Consider the following 15,640-nt stretch of genomic DNA (forward strand, 5'->3'; position numbering starts at 1 on the left):
ATTTGGTGCGTGCCCTCAAATGAGAATTGGATGAGTGGTATTTGAGGATTGAATTGGACTTACTCTTTAATAGAAACAAAATACAGTGATTTTTTTAAAGAAAAATAGGGGAACACAAGGGAATTGTTTTAAATTGTTTGTGAGCTTTTTTGATTTCATTAGTTTTCTTGTAAAGTTTTTTAATTTCCTTCCTTACTACATTTTATTGATTTCCCTTTTTAGAGTCTTCTTTATTGATTTGCTTCTCGGTCACTACATCAGGCATATTTCAATTTAGTGAAGAAAAGAGGCATAAGGACACGAAAATGTGTTCCAACTGAGAGCAACTCTAGCAGATTAACGAAAATTGGACACTTGTGTACTTTTTCCCAAGGGTTTTGACCTAGGGTTCTTTAATCCTCTCGGCGCGTCGTGTGAGTTCCCTCCCTTTGGCTTATACCCGATTATCCCCATATTTCTCACTCGCTTTCTCCCTTCCCCGGCCAGGTTTCTATCCAACCTTGGTTGGTGTCTCGGGCGGCCTAGGGTTTTGGGGTTTGAAGTTGGATCAAGATCGTGGGATCAGGGTGAGTCCCGCAGAGAGTTCAGGATCGCGTGGGATTGGTGATGAAGATCCAAGCAAGCTCCTGGAGCGACTGCACCTGCAGGACGAGGAGATTGACGATATCATGTACGAAGATGGAGTAGATGCAACGGAGGAGAAGCCCAAGTGGCTTGCCCTGGCCATATTGCTGGAGGGAAATAATTTTAGCCAAAGTCCTTTGATCGCTACCATGAGGGGGCTTGGAATCCAACTCAGGATGTCATGTGGAGAAGGATTAGTCGAAACCTTTATCAGTTCAGTTTAATTGCTCGGCAGATTGGAATAAAGCTATGCACCAATCCGCCGAGCAAGAAGCTGAAGCACCATGTAAGAATACAACACATATTTTTGGCATAATCTCATTCACCCTTCAACTAAGTTCTTCTAGAAAATTTGATGCGCAGGTGCTATTGAGTCTATTAAAATTAACAATATGGGGTTCAGAATTTCTAACATCATCTTCTCTATAATTTTTCTCAACATCCAAGCCTTTGAAGTCTTTCTCTTGTGCATGATTGTTCTTGATTAAGATAATTTTTCTTTTCAAAACAGTACCACAACAAGTCTTGGTTATTTAGATTAAATAGAACAAATAATACAAAATTATGTCAACTACTAGAACAAAACCTTCATTTTAATTATCAAGACTTACTCCCACTTGCATACATCACACATACTACTACTACTACTACATCTATTCTAAGTAATTCAAGTGCAAAAGACGGGAGTCACAGGACATACCTTCATGATTATGCATGTACACACTTCTCTTCCTTAGGCTTCCATTCCTCATTGTCTGGCGTAGATTAACTCCTCTAGATATAAACAAGAATGCTAACGAACTCCAAGAGCAAAAAGAAAAGAAAAGAGAAAAACAAAAATTATTATATACAGTATATTTTTTAGATTTTTGAAAACTAACTTGCAAACGTAAAATCACAATCGGCAAAAGGAAAAACGAAAGAAAATAAAAAGCACAGTGTTCGAGCAAACCAACACGAGTGTTTGAAGCTCAGCAAGTTGAAGTACAACCTCATTAAAACTCATAAATAATACCACCACATCTAGAAGTAGACGTGGTAGTGACCTCCCCCAAGCTTAAGCTTTTGCAAGCCCGAGATGGTGAGATCATTGTGGCGGCAGCTAGTCGGGAGCCCATCCTTGGCTCCAGCTGGAGAAGCTTGTATTCATGTGGACGGACATGCTTCGAAGGTACTCGGCGAGGTTGCTCATGGCATTCATGGAGCCCTGAAGACTGTAGAGGTCCGTGTAGGTGGTGTAGGTTTCTTGTTGTGGCTGCTTGATTCGTCTCCAACGTATCTATAATTTATAAAGTATTCATGCTAGTATATTACCATTCTTGGATGTTTTACAATCATTTTATAGCAACTTTATTTCATTTTTTGGGACTAACCTATTGATCCAGTGCCTAGTGCCAGTTGCTGTTTTTTGCTTGTTTTTTACATCCCAGGAAATCAATATCAAACGGAGTCCAAACACCGTGAAATTTTTTGTGGATTTTTAATGGACCAGAAGACCATCAGCGGGCCAAAGTAGCACCTCGGGGGGTGCCCCGAGGGGGGCACAACCCACCAGGGCACACTTGGAGGCCCAGGCGCGCCCAGGTGGGTTGTACCCACCTCGGTGGCCTCCCGCACCCCTTCTTCGCCCTATAAATTCCCAAATATTCCAAAAACCCTCGGGGTAGCCCTAGATCAGAAGTTCCGCCACTGCAAGGCCTCTGTATCCATGAGATCCAATCTAGACCCTATTTCGGCACCCTGCCGGAGGGGGAGATCATCACCGGTGGCCATTTTCATCATCCCGGCGGCCACCATGATGAGGAGGGAGTAGTCCACCCTCGGGGCTGAGGGTTTGTACCAATAGCTATGTGTTTAATCTCTCTCTCTCTCTCTCTCTCGTGTTCTTGAGATGTCACGATCTTGATGTATTGCGGGCTTTGTTAATATAGTCTGATCATATGGTGTTTTCCCCTCTCTATCTTGTTGTGATGAATTGAGTTTTTCCCTTTGAGATTTCATTGTTATCGGATTGAATACTTTTATGGATTTGAGAACACTGGGTATATGTCTTGCAATTGAATACTCGTGGTGACAATGGGGTATCATATTGATTCACTTGATGTATGTTTTGGCACTCAACTCATGGATTCCCGAGGTGACATTGGGGTAATCTATGCATAGGGGTTGATGCACATTCTTGTCTTTGTTTCTCCGGTAGAAATCTTGGGGCACTCTTTGAAGTTCTTTTTGTTGGATTGAATATTATAAATCTGAATTTGCTTTGGTGTTATTTTAGTACAAACTCTAGGATAGATCGAACGGAAAGAATAGCTTTGTGTTATTTTAGTCTCTACTCTTGAATAGATCGAACGGAAAGAATAGCTTTGAGGTGGTTTCGTACCCTACAAACAATTTATTCTTATGTTCTCCGCTAGATAGGAACTTTGGAGTGATTCTTCATCGCACTTTGAGGGATGATTATATGATCCATTTATATTAGCACTGTTGAGAGATTGCACTAGCAAAAGTACGAACCATAGGCCTCATTTTCAAGCATCGTAATACCGTTTTTGTGCCCGTTTACTATTTGCTACCTTGCTGTTTTTATTTATTCAGATTATAAAAATATATTTCTACCATCAATATTACACTTTTATCACCATCTCTTCGCCGAACTAGTGCACCTATACAAGTTGTCATTGTATTGGGTGTGTTGGGGACACAAGAGATTTCTTGTATTTGGTTGCAGGGTTGTTCGAGAGAGACCATCTTCATCCTACACGTCCCACGGATTGATAAACCTTAGGTCATCCACTTGATGGAAAATTGCTACTGTCCTACAAAACTTTGCGCTTGGAGGCCCAACACAAGTCTACAAGAACAAGTTGCGTAGTAGACATCACTGCTCCTCTTGGGGCTTCTCCTATTCTTACTCGGCGAGATATTCTTCATCAACTTGTTCTGGTTCGGGGGCCTCTTGGTCAAAATTTGCATCTCCTTCCTGTGGCACATAATGCATTTGTCCGTTTTCTATGGAGAAACAGTTAGGCATAGGAGTAGGCCAAGTACCTGCATCTAGGAATTCGAATACAATGACGACCACGGTGAACTACTGCCCTTCCAGCACTAGAAAAAACTCGAATATTAACAAAGTTTTTCCCGACAATGGGGAGGAGATGATTGTAGTTTAGGCCAAGGGAGTTGGACAACATGGTGATGACTCCTCCACACGCGATACCCCCTTGTGCATGATTTACTTGGTGCGCGAGGTGTACCAAAAGTATTTCCCCTAGGCTAGGAGAATAACCGACATCAAGGTTAGCAGCTTTCCCGATAATTAGCATATTAGCATCATTCACCTTGGAAACTTCTCGTGCCCGCAACAAGTTAGTGATAGTGTTGGGGAACACAGTAATTTCAAAAATAATCCTACGGTCACGCAAGATCTATCTAGGTGATGCATAGCAACAAGAGGGGAGAGTGTGTCCACGTACCCTCATAGACCGAAAGCGGAAGCATTAAGTAACGCAGTTGATGTAGTCGAACGTCTTCGCGATCCAACCGATCAAGAACCGAACGCACGGAACCTCCACGATCTGCACACGTTCAGCTCGGTGACGTCCCTCAAACATTAGATCCATCTGAGGCCAAGGGAGAGTTTCGTCAGCACAACGGCGTGGCAACGATGATGATGAAGTTACCGGCGCAGGGCTTCGCCTAAGCACTACGACGATATGACCGAGGTGTATAACTGTGGAAGGGGGGCGCACACGGCTAAAAGATCAACTTGTGTGTCTATGGGGTGCCCCCTCCCACGTATATAAAGGAGGAGAGGAGGGGGCCGGCCGGCCACAAGGGGCGCGCCCAAAGGGGGGAATCCTACTCCAAGTAGGAGTAGGTTCCCCTTTTTCCTAGTCCAACTAGGAGGAGAAGGAAGGAGGAGGAGGAGAGAAGAAAAGGGGGGACGACCCCCCTAGTCCAATTCGGTTTGGGCTAGGGGGGCGGGTGTCACACCTTGGCCTGCCTCCTCTCTTCCACCACTTGGCCCATGAGGCCCAATAACCCCCGGGGGGTTCCCGTAACCCTCCGGTAGTCCGGTTTTATCCGAAACTTCTCCGGAACACTTCTGGTGTCCGCATATAGCCGTCCAATTATTCAATCTTTATGTATCGACCATTTCAAGACTCCTCGTCATGTCCGGGATCTCATCCGGGACTCCGAACAACCTTCGGTACATCAAATCACATAAACTCATAATACCAATCGTCATTGAACGTTAAGTGTGCGGACCCTATGGGTTCGAGAACTATGTAGACATGACCTAGATACATCTCCGGTCAATAACCAATAGCGGAACCTGGATGCTCATATTGGTTCCTACATATTCTACGAAGATCTTTATCGGTCAAACCGCATAACAACATACGTTGTTCCCTTTGTCATTGGTTTGTTACTTGCCCGAGATTCGATCGTCGGTATCATCATACCTAGTTCAATCTCATTACCGGCAAGTCTCTTTACTTGTTCCGTAATACTTCATCCCGCAACTAACTCATTAGTAACAATGCTTGCAAGGCTTATAGTGATGAGTATTACCAAGAGGGCCCAGAGATACCTCTCCAAAACACGGAGTGACAAATCCTAATCTCGATCTATGCCAACCCAACAAACACCTTAGGAGACACCTTTAGAGCAGCTTTATAACCACCCATTTATGTTGTGACGTTTGGTAGCACACAAAGTGTTCCTCTGGTATTCGGGAGTTGCATAATCTCATAGTCTGAGGAACATGTATAAGTCATGAAGAAAGCAGTAGCAATGAAACTGTAACGATCATAATGCTAAGCTAACGGATGGGTCATGTCCATCACATCATTCTCCTAATGATGTGATCCCGTTCATGAAATGACAACACATGTCTATGGTTAGGAAACATAACCATCTTTGATTAACGAGCTAGTCAAGTAGAGGCATACTAGGGACAATATGTTTTGTCTATGTATTCACACATGTACTAAGTTTTCGGTTAATACAATTCTAGCATGAATAATAAACATTTATCATGAAATAAGGAAATAAATAATAACTTTATTATTGCCTCAAGGGCATATTTCCTTCAGGTAGCATAATGGAAATATAGTATATCGGGACTTTCAAGCAATTGGCCCTTTGTTTGGAACCATGGTAACTCATCCGATGGAAGGATTTCCTCGAATGTGGTTCGATAAAATCATAAACATAGCGGGTGTCTTCATTGTTGCCGGTGAAGCCAAAGTGAGTACGCCACTCATCTAGAGTGATGTTGAAATCTTGGTCCATGAGACGAAAAGTGATCCGCTCTTCCTTATAAGCATTTGGCATCAGACACCATTATGCAAGAGAGTGCTAAGAAACTCAAGTGTCAAGCATTCACATGGATAACATCCCTGATAAACAAAATGATGCAACCCGGCATTATAACAAAGCAAATTGAAATCATTACCGATGCCCAATTTGGCTGGTGTGGACTCGCAAGCCCAGTTGGTAGTCTTCATTTTCCTTGCATGAAGCTTCTTGCATTTCCTCATTGCTTCACGGTCGGTGAAGACGATCCCTGATACGTCTCCAATGTATCTATAATTTTTTTATTGTCCCATGCTATTATGTTATCAATCTTGGATGCTTTATATGCATTAATATGCTATTTTATATCATTTTTTGGGACTAACCTATTAACCTAGTGTCGAGTCTGAGTTCCTGTTTTTTGCTTGTTTTTCGCTTTTCAGAAAATCAGTACCAAATGAAGTACAAATGCAATGAAACTATACGATGATTTTTTCTGGACCAAAAGGGACCCTAGAAGGTACGGGAGGAGGCCAGAAGAACTATGAAAGAGCCACAAGCTCACAGGGCACGCCCTAGGGGGTAGGCGCGCCCCCCGAGCTTGTAGGCCCCCCACAGCACCCGTTGACCTAATTCCACCTCTATAAATTCAAAAATATTCTCAAACCAATAGAGAGCCACCCGAAATAGTTTTCACGCCGCCGCAAGCTTCTGTTCTTTCGTGATCCCATCTGGAGGCCTTTTCCGGTACTCTGCCGAAGGGGGAATCAATCATGGAGGGCTTTTACATTATCCTTGCTACCTTCCAATGATGCGTGAGTAGTTCACCATAGCCTACGGGTCCATAGTTATTAGCTAGATGGCTTCTTCTCTCTCTTTGATCTTCAATACCATGTTCTCCTCGGTGTTCTTGGAGTTCTATCGGATGTAAGCTTCTTTTGTGGTGTATTTGTTGGGATCCGATGAATTGTGGGTTTATGATCTGAATATTCAGGAGAAGTAATTGAGTCTTTTCCGAACTTTATTATGCATGATTGTTATAGCTTTGTATTTCTCTCCGATCTATCCGTTTGGTTTGGCCAACTACATTGATTTACCTTCAGTGGGAGAGGTGCTTTATGATGGGTTGAATCTTGCGGTGCTCTATATCCTAGTGACAGAAGGGGAGAAGACACATATTTGTATTGTTGCCATTAAGGGTAAAACGATGGAGTTTATTCATATTGATTGGATTTACTTTGTCTACATCATGTCATCTTGCTTAAGGCATTACTCCATTTTTCATGAACTTAATACCATAGATGCATGCTGGATAGCGGTCGATTGGTAGAGTAATAGTAGTAGATGCAGGCAGGAGTCTGTCTACTTGTCTCGGACGTGATGTCTACATACATGATCATTGCCTTGAATATCATCATAATTATGCGCTTTTCTACCAATTACCCAACAGTAATTTGTTCAACCACTGTATGCTTTGTGTTCGAGAGAGAAGCCTCTAGTGAAAACTATGGCCCCGGGTCTACTTTAATCATATATAAAAAAACAAAATATTCTTGCGGCGGCAAGACGGGCGCTGGTGGCTTCGAGGCGGAGGCGAGGTCAAGACAGGCGGCAACGGGTGGCTGCGATGCGGAGAAGGCAAGGCGCGGTGAGCGCGGCGCGGGACCGTGGGCGGGGTGTGCAGGGGCCGTGGTAGGGGGAAGGCATAGCCAGAGGACGCGACCGAGCGCGCGATGCAGGGGCGGCGAGTAGCAGGAAGTGCGGCCGGGGCAAAGCTGGCTAGAGGTCGGCGAGGCCAGACCGGTGTGGCCATCTGCAAGCGGCGGGCAACGAGCAGGCGGCAACAGTCATGGGTGCGTGTGGGCGGCTGCAGCAGCGGTACCAAGTAGCAGCAGAAGCGTAGCACAACAGCAATCGAATGGGGCTACGCGAGCTCGTGCAGCGTTCTATGATGGGACAGAGAGGATAAGGTGAGATGAACGCAGGGATGGGGAGCTCACTCCCGGTGTAGATGCACGGGTGGCGAGGCTCAGCGAAGATGGCCCAGGGAGCAGACGGGGACGACGGGCTAAACGGTGAACATGGATGGGGATCAAGGTTGGATTACAAGCATCATTGGAGCTACAGAGTTTGGGGATCAGGGAGAACAAGAGGAAGAGGGATGGAGGTAGGAGAAGGGAGCCACCGGGTGCCGTTCAGCCGTGATCCACTGGATAGGTTGTTCGTTGCTATTGCCCAAGTATTTGTAGTTGCAGTGGCCAAAGAATTGCCAGTCAGGCCAGGCCCATGTGATGTCTAGAAGCAAGCCCATATGGGCTAGGGGAGGGCCTGACATCCCTCCTCCTTCAGATTCGGCTTGCCCCCAAGCCGACGCCATCGAGACCTGCCCGGATCCCACTGCACTCAATCGTCCTTACCCCTTGAACGACGCCATTGAGAACCACCTGGATCCAATTGCACTCGGTGTTCCTTGACTAGCTTGACGTCGTGGTGGTAGTAGAAGTCGAGGTTGACTTGAACAACGAGGTTGTAGTAGTCGTGGCCGATGGCGACCTAACCGAAGGAGGTGTCGAGGAAGTAGTCATTGTAGACGCTGATGTAGTACTTGTGGTTGACGTAGCCTTCCACCAAGCCAGCAGCAAGAACAACCCCGATGACATTCCCCACTACTTGAAAATGTTCCTCATCACAACATTGAGAGAACGACATACCGCTCATGGCTTGTGCTTCATGGCTGGTGAGCATTGACATTAGGATCGTCAATGAATGAGATTGCAAGCTGGCATGGCGTCAGTCCCGAGATCCCATGACTTGTGCACAACTGCAATTTGTTCATGCATGCTTGCATTCTCATCAGAGTCTGGTAGTGACATCTGCTGCTCAATTAATTGATGAATGGGCTTGTCCATATGGGATATTTGTTCCATCTTTCCCACCATACCATCTAGTTCAGCAACGGCTTGTGATGGGCATCTCAAAATACCGAATGTTATATCCAACAAAAAGTCTTCTGCTACGCTCCACTTCTTGTCAAGCAAAGATTCACCTATGGCCTTCTTACTGAATAAAGACGACTCGGCGAGAATAATGATATTAGGTGCCCTTGGGGACTTAGGCTGAAACAATGCAAAATAATTCCCTGGCTTTGTAACATGTTGCTACAACTCAGCTACAATAGGTTTCTGTATCAAATGGTGAACAGGTCCAACAGCGTCGTCAAACAAGTACTTCACTGGTAGATTGCTCGGAAAGGCTGTGGTGATCTGTACGATAAGCAGTTGATAAGCTACCCAACATTATTTCACCAAATGGGGAGCAACACTCAAAAGTGACCAGTAGTACAGTAAGCAGAATTCTAGCTCCGGAACCACCAGTCATTTGTTTAGAATTGCAGTTCATATCAAGATGGTCACTCCTCTTATATTCCCTTTGACTCAAAAATAGCCAATATATGCTCATGGTCTTCATGATTGCTAGCAATTTCTCATGCCAATGAATATTACATGTAGCAGCCTGCTCCAGAAAGTGATGTTCAGACAAGTTCCAGGACTGGAGTACTGCATGTGGAAGAAATGTTCCATGACTTGAAGTTTCCTTCACCACTGCTTGATGGCAACATGCTTGACAGAAGTGTTTAGAACTGCATTCTTTACCAAAATAGTCGTTGCTTAGAAATTTCTCTTGAATAAAAAATTGCCACTGCACTAGCATTGTGCCCTTTAAATTGTCAAGCCTAGGAAAATTACATACAACCATGTCATGGTCTAGCATGTGGTGCTTACAGAAGTTTCACTGCTCCTGGTTTTGATAGACAAGATGACTAGTGCCCCATAATTTCTCAAGGCAAAAACATCTAGCCCACTCCCTGACTTGCTTAGCAATAGCTAGAAACTGAGACTCAATAAATTCCACTAAATCAAGGTCATCAACAAAGATGGTCGCAGATGAACCAAAATTAGTAACACAAGAATAATGTCACCAGGGGGCTCACCATTAGGTAGTTTTGACCACAATTTCAGCCAGACATCAATTAATCGCCTGATCACAGAGATAGCTCTTGACACCGAATGGATCCAGCAAACAACCTTCTTCCAGGAACATGGTGTCAGGTGCACACTTAGTAGATACGTCCAGGATGCTCTCAGATCTGCAATGCTCAAAATTTTCGACCACATTGACATGCTCAAGACCTACACTGCTCGGCAATCGCATGAAAATGATGGCCAAGGTGGCTTCATCTGGATAGTCTCGTGACTGAACTTGAACATAGGCCATGGCTCAAATTGCACAGTGTATCCTCCACTACATTTTGTTGCCCTTCCCATGATTGTACATCTATCGAATTCCCACGGAAGAAGTAAATCAATAGTAAATGTAGAGAGTACAGTCTAAACAACAACACTAGCAACCAAACTGGAAATTGGACCCTGAAGCTTGTAGCAGACTAGTTCATAGGGCCCAAATTGCATGAACTGAAGATTTTTTTGCTTGAGCGTTCGGTGCTTAGAGCAACCATTTTCTGCATGCTCAGAAGTAGATGTACAATCGTGATAGCTAGATTAAAATGTTGCACTAGAGGAGCCATAGTAATGGAGCAATCACATAGTTCTGAAAGCCACCTTTTACCTTCTTGAAATAACTTCTCACTAAAACATGAATCATTCTTGTCCTTTGATGGAACGCCGATTTGAACTGATGGCCATGGAGTTGGTCGATTCTCATTCCCCTAAACCATATGATCTGCCAGAAACGACGACCATGGTGTAGGCTGCATCAAAAGTCCTTGGTGCCTTGTGGGCAACAAGACGTCCAGGTCATGGTCTCGGAACGACAATGTGGCGACGATTGGTTCGAACACCCCGTCAAATAACTCATGAGTGTCTTGGTGATGCAGTCTAGGGGCACATCATAAGCAAATTCGAAGACCTCCTTGGCCTTTTTGGTGGATGTGGAAACGCTGGTAGGTACTACAGGGGTGGTGAGGACATCGGGAGGGGCCTCCACCACTGCGTACTTTCCCGGGTTGGACAACACCATCGTGGCGGTCACCACCGCAAAGTACTCGGCACTCATGGTAGAGTCAGTGAACTGCACCATCTTCTTGTCCCTAAGGTCGATGACGGGCTCGGGGTAGATGGTGGTGACCTTATTGACGTTGTTGGTGGCGACAGCTTGGTTCGAGCCATCCGTCGAACAGGTGATGTGTGCCATCGCGATGCAATCAGGAGGCGCATCGTGGATGACCTCAAGCACTTCCTGGGCCTCGGTGGTGGAGCCAGAGACATAGCGGACGGGTGTAGGTGAGGTGTGCATCATGGTTAAGGCCGCCGAATCGACAAGCGAGGTGATCGTGGGAGGGTCATCCACTCATGCAATACCCAACACCGAGTTCTTCTTGTCTGCTTGAGCGCATAACCTCTCGAAATACCACAACAACTGCTCCTTGGCAGACATGGCATCCCACTTTGGTGGTTTGACAGTGGGCATGGTGTTGTCGCCGGTGGAATTGTAGGAATTGCGAGAAAAATTTGAAGGGGAAGAGTGGTGCCTGGTTCTCTGATACCAGATGTAAGGTACCGGATGCCTCTCTCACGATCTATTTCTCTTAGAGTGGATACAAGGTTGGATTACAAGCATCAATGGAGCTACAGAGTTTTGGGATCAGGGAGAACAAGAGGAAGAGGGATGGAGGTAGGAGAAGGGAACCGCCGGGTGCCGTTCAGCCGTGATCCACTGGATAGGTTGTTTATTGCTTTTGCCCAAGTATTTGTAGCTGTAGTGGCCAAAGGATTCCCAGCCGGGCTAGGCCCATGTGATGTCCAGAGGCAAGCCCATATGGGCTAGGGGAGGGCCCTAACAGGTGGCGAGCAATGACGGGAACGCGACCATGGGGACGGGGCGGCTTCAGGCGTCCACGGGCGAGCTCGGGCTCGAGGGTGGTCCTATTACCTTGTGGGATCCCCATGGCACGCCCTGTTGCCTTGCCGTCTCCTTGTTTGTTGTCTGGTCTTCTGCCAAAGCTTCTAGGGTCTCTCTTGTCTAGAAAAAAATTGTCAAAAAGTTTCGTAGCATTTGGACTCGGTTTGGTATTGATTTCCTGGAAAACCAAAAACAAGCAAAAAAACAGCAAATGGCATTTGGCACTAGGTTAATAGGTTAATCCCAAAACATGATATAAATAGCACAAAAAGTTATATACAATACCCAAGATTGATACTATAATAGCATGGAACAATAAAAACTTATAGATACGTTGGAGACATATTAGTACCAAACAAAGTCCAAGCGCGATGAAACTTTACGACGATTTTTTCTGGACTAGAAGGGACCCTAGAAGGTTCTGGAGGAGGCCAGAAGAGCTACGGGAGATCCACAATCTCACAGGGCGCGCCCCAAGCTTGTGCCCCCCCCCCCTAAGCACCACTTGACCTAATTCCACCTCTATAAATAAAAAAATATTCCCAAACAATCAGAGTGCCACCCAAAACACTTTTTTTCCGCCGCAAGCTTCTGTTTCTCTGTGATCCAATCTGGAGGCCTTTTACAGTACTCCACCGGAGGGGGAATCAATCACGGAGGGCTTCTACATTATCCTTGCTACCATCCGATGATGCATGAGTAGTTCACCACAGACCTACGGGTACATAGCTAGTAGCTAGATGGATTCTTCTCCCTCTTTGATCTGCAATACCATGTTCTTGTTGGAAATATGCCCGTTAATGATAAATGTTTATTATTCATGCTAAAATTGTATTGATCGGAAACTTAAATACATGTGTCAATACATAAACTACACCGTGTCCCTAGTAAGCCTCTACTAGACTAGCTCGTTGATCAAAGATGGTTATGGTTTCCTAACCATGGAGATGAGTTATCATTTGATAACAGGATCACATCATTAGGAGAATGATGTGATGGACCAACCAAACCGTAAGCTTAGCATCAAATTGTTTAGTTATTTGCTTTCTTCATGTCAAGTATCAGTTCCTTAGACCATGAGATCATGCCACTCCCAGATACATGAGGAATGCCTTGTGTGCTATCAAAGTCACTTTGTAACTGGGTGACAATAAAGGTGATCTATAGGTATCTCCCAAGGTGTTTGTTCGGTTGCATGGATCAAGACTGGGATTTGTCGCTCCGGGTTGCGGAGAGACATCCTGGGCCCTCTTGGTAATACAACATCACAGGAAGCTTCATGTGACTAATGAGTTTAGTCACGGGATCTTGTATTATGTAACGAGTAAAGAGACTTGCCGGTAACGAGATTGAACTGGGTATGGAGATACCAACGATCGAATCTTGGGCAAGTAACATATCACCGGACAAAGGGAATTGCATACAGGATTGACTAAATCCTTGGCATCGTGGTTCAACCGATAAAGATCTTTGTTGAATATGTAGGAATCAATATGGGTATCCAGGTCCCAATATTTGTTATTGATCGAAGAGGAGTCTCAGTCATGTCTGCATGTTCCCGAACCCGTAGGGTTACACGCCTAACGTTCAGTAGCGCTAGGGTAGTGTTGAGATATTAATAGTGGAAAGTATGAAGGTTGTTCATAGTCCCGGATGGGATCCGGGACATCACGAGGAGCTCTGGAATGGTCCGGAGGTAAAGATTCATATATGGAAAGTTGTTTTTGTGGTTTTGGGAAAAGTTCGATTTTTTTAGTATTGTATGGGGAAAGTTCTAGAAGGTTACAGAGTGGGGCCCACCTATATGGGGGATCACATGAGTGTGGGTAGTGAGTAAAGTCCCCACAACTCTGGTCTAGGCGCACCAAGATCCTCCCTTAAAAGGAATAGTATCATATCCCGAAGGGATAAGATCAGGATCCATAAAAAGGGATTAGCGATCGGTGGGGAAGGAAAGGAGGGGTTTCCTTCCTCCCCCTTTCACCAAAGACCCTAGGGCCTTGGAGGGAAAGCCACCAGCCCCTCTCCACACCTATATAAAGGTGGGGAGGCTTTGGGGGCAGCCCCCCTTCGACCCTTGCCTGTTACCTCTCCCAACTCCTCCCACGTTTCACCGGTACATTCTTGGCGAAGCCCTGCCAGAATTCTGCTGCCACCACCACCACCACGCCATCATGTTGGTTCAGATCTCATCTACCTCTTCTCCCTCCCTTGCTGGATCAATAAGGAGAGGACACCGCCAAGCCATATGTGTGCTAAACTCGGAGGTGTTGTCCGTTCGGCAGTAGATCAAATTGGATCGTGAAGAGTATGACTACATCAACCGCGTTACGGCGCTAATGCTTTCGGTCTACAAGGGTATGTAGACACACTCCCCTCTTGTAGCTATACATCTCCTAGATTGGATCTTGGGTGTTTCGTAGGAATTTTTTATTTTCATGCAACGTTCCCCATCAGTGGCATCGTGAGCTAGGTCTATGCGTAGATGTATATGCACGAGTAGAACACAAAGAACTTATGGACATTGGTATTTAAATTGCTTAATTCCTTTGTCTTATTTGGATTAGCGGTATCGTGGGATGAAGCAGCTCCGACCAACCTTACATGTCCATGCACATGAGACCAGTTCCACTGTTTGACATGCAACTTGTATTGGATAAAAGTGGCTTTGCGGGTGTCTGTCTCTCCTACTTTAGTTGAATCTGATTTGACAAAGGCGGTCCTTGTAGAAGGTTAAAAGGCAACTTGTACATCACCGTTGTGGTTTTGCATAGATAAGAATGGTTCTTCTAGTTTTTCCTAGCGGCCACGTAAAAATTGTAACAACACATTAGAGGTCGTCTAACTTGTTTTTGCAGGGCATGTTGTGATGTGGTATGGCCAAAACATGATGTGGTATATGTTAATGTATGAGATGATCATGTTTTGTAATAGGTTCACGACTTGCATGCCAATGAGTACGACAACTGACAGGAACCATAGGGTTGTCTTTAATTTATTGTATGACCCGCGTGTCAACAAATAACGCCATGTAATTGCTTTACTTTATCGCTATGTGTTAGCAATAGTTGTAGAAGCAATAGTTGTAGACAACCACGTGACGACATGATGATGGAGATCATGATGATGGAGATCATGGTGTCATGCTGGTGACAGTGGAGATCATGCCGGTGCTTTGGAGATGGATATCAAAAGCACAAGATGATAATGGCCATATCATGTCACATATTTTGATTGCATGTGATGTTTATCTTTTATGCATCTTATTTTGCTTAGGACGACGGTAGCATTATAAGATGATCCCTTCACTTAATTTCAAGACAAATATGTTCTCCCTAAGTATGCACCATTGCGAAAGTTCGTCATTTCAAAGCACCTCGTGCTGATCGGGTGTGATAGACTATACGTTCACATAGAACGAGTGTAAGCCAGTTTTACACATGCAGAATACTTGGGTTAAACTTGACGAGCCTAGCATGTATAGACATGGCCTCGGAACACGGAGGACCGAAAGGTCGAACATGGAGATGTTCACCATTGATGACCACTGTCGGTGTCAATACCGGCGGATCTCGGGTAGGGGGTCCCGAACTATGCGTCTAGGCGGATGGTAACATGAGACAAGGGATACGATGTTTTTACCCAGGTTCGGGCCCTCTCGATGGAGGTAAAACCCTACTCCTGCTTGATTAATATTGATGATATGGGTAGTATAAGAGTTGATCTACCACGAGATCAGAGAGGCTAAACCCTAGAAGCTAGCCTATGGTATGATTGTTGTTCGTCCTATGGA

The sequence above is a fragment of the Triticum aestivum genome, chromosome 2B, assembly GCF_018294505.1.
Source record: "Triticum aestivum cultivar Chinese Spring chromosome 2B, IWGSC CS RefSeq v2.1, whole genome shotgun sequence".
Lineage (NCBI taxonomy): Eukaryota > Viridiplantae > Streptophyta > Magnoliopsida > Poales > Poaceae > Triticum > Triticum aestivum.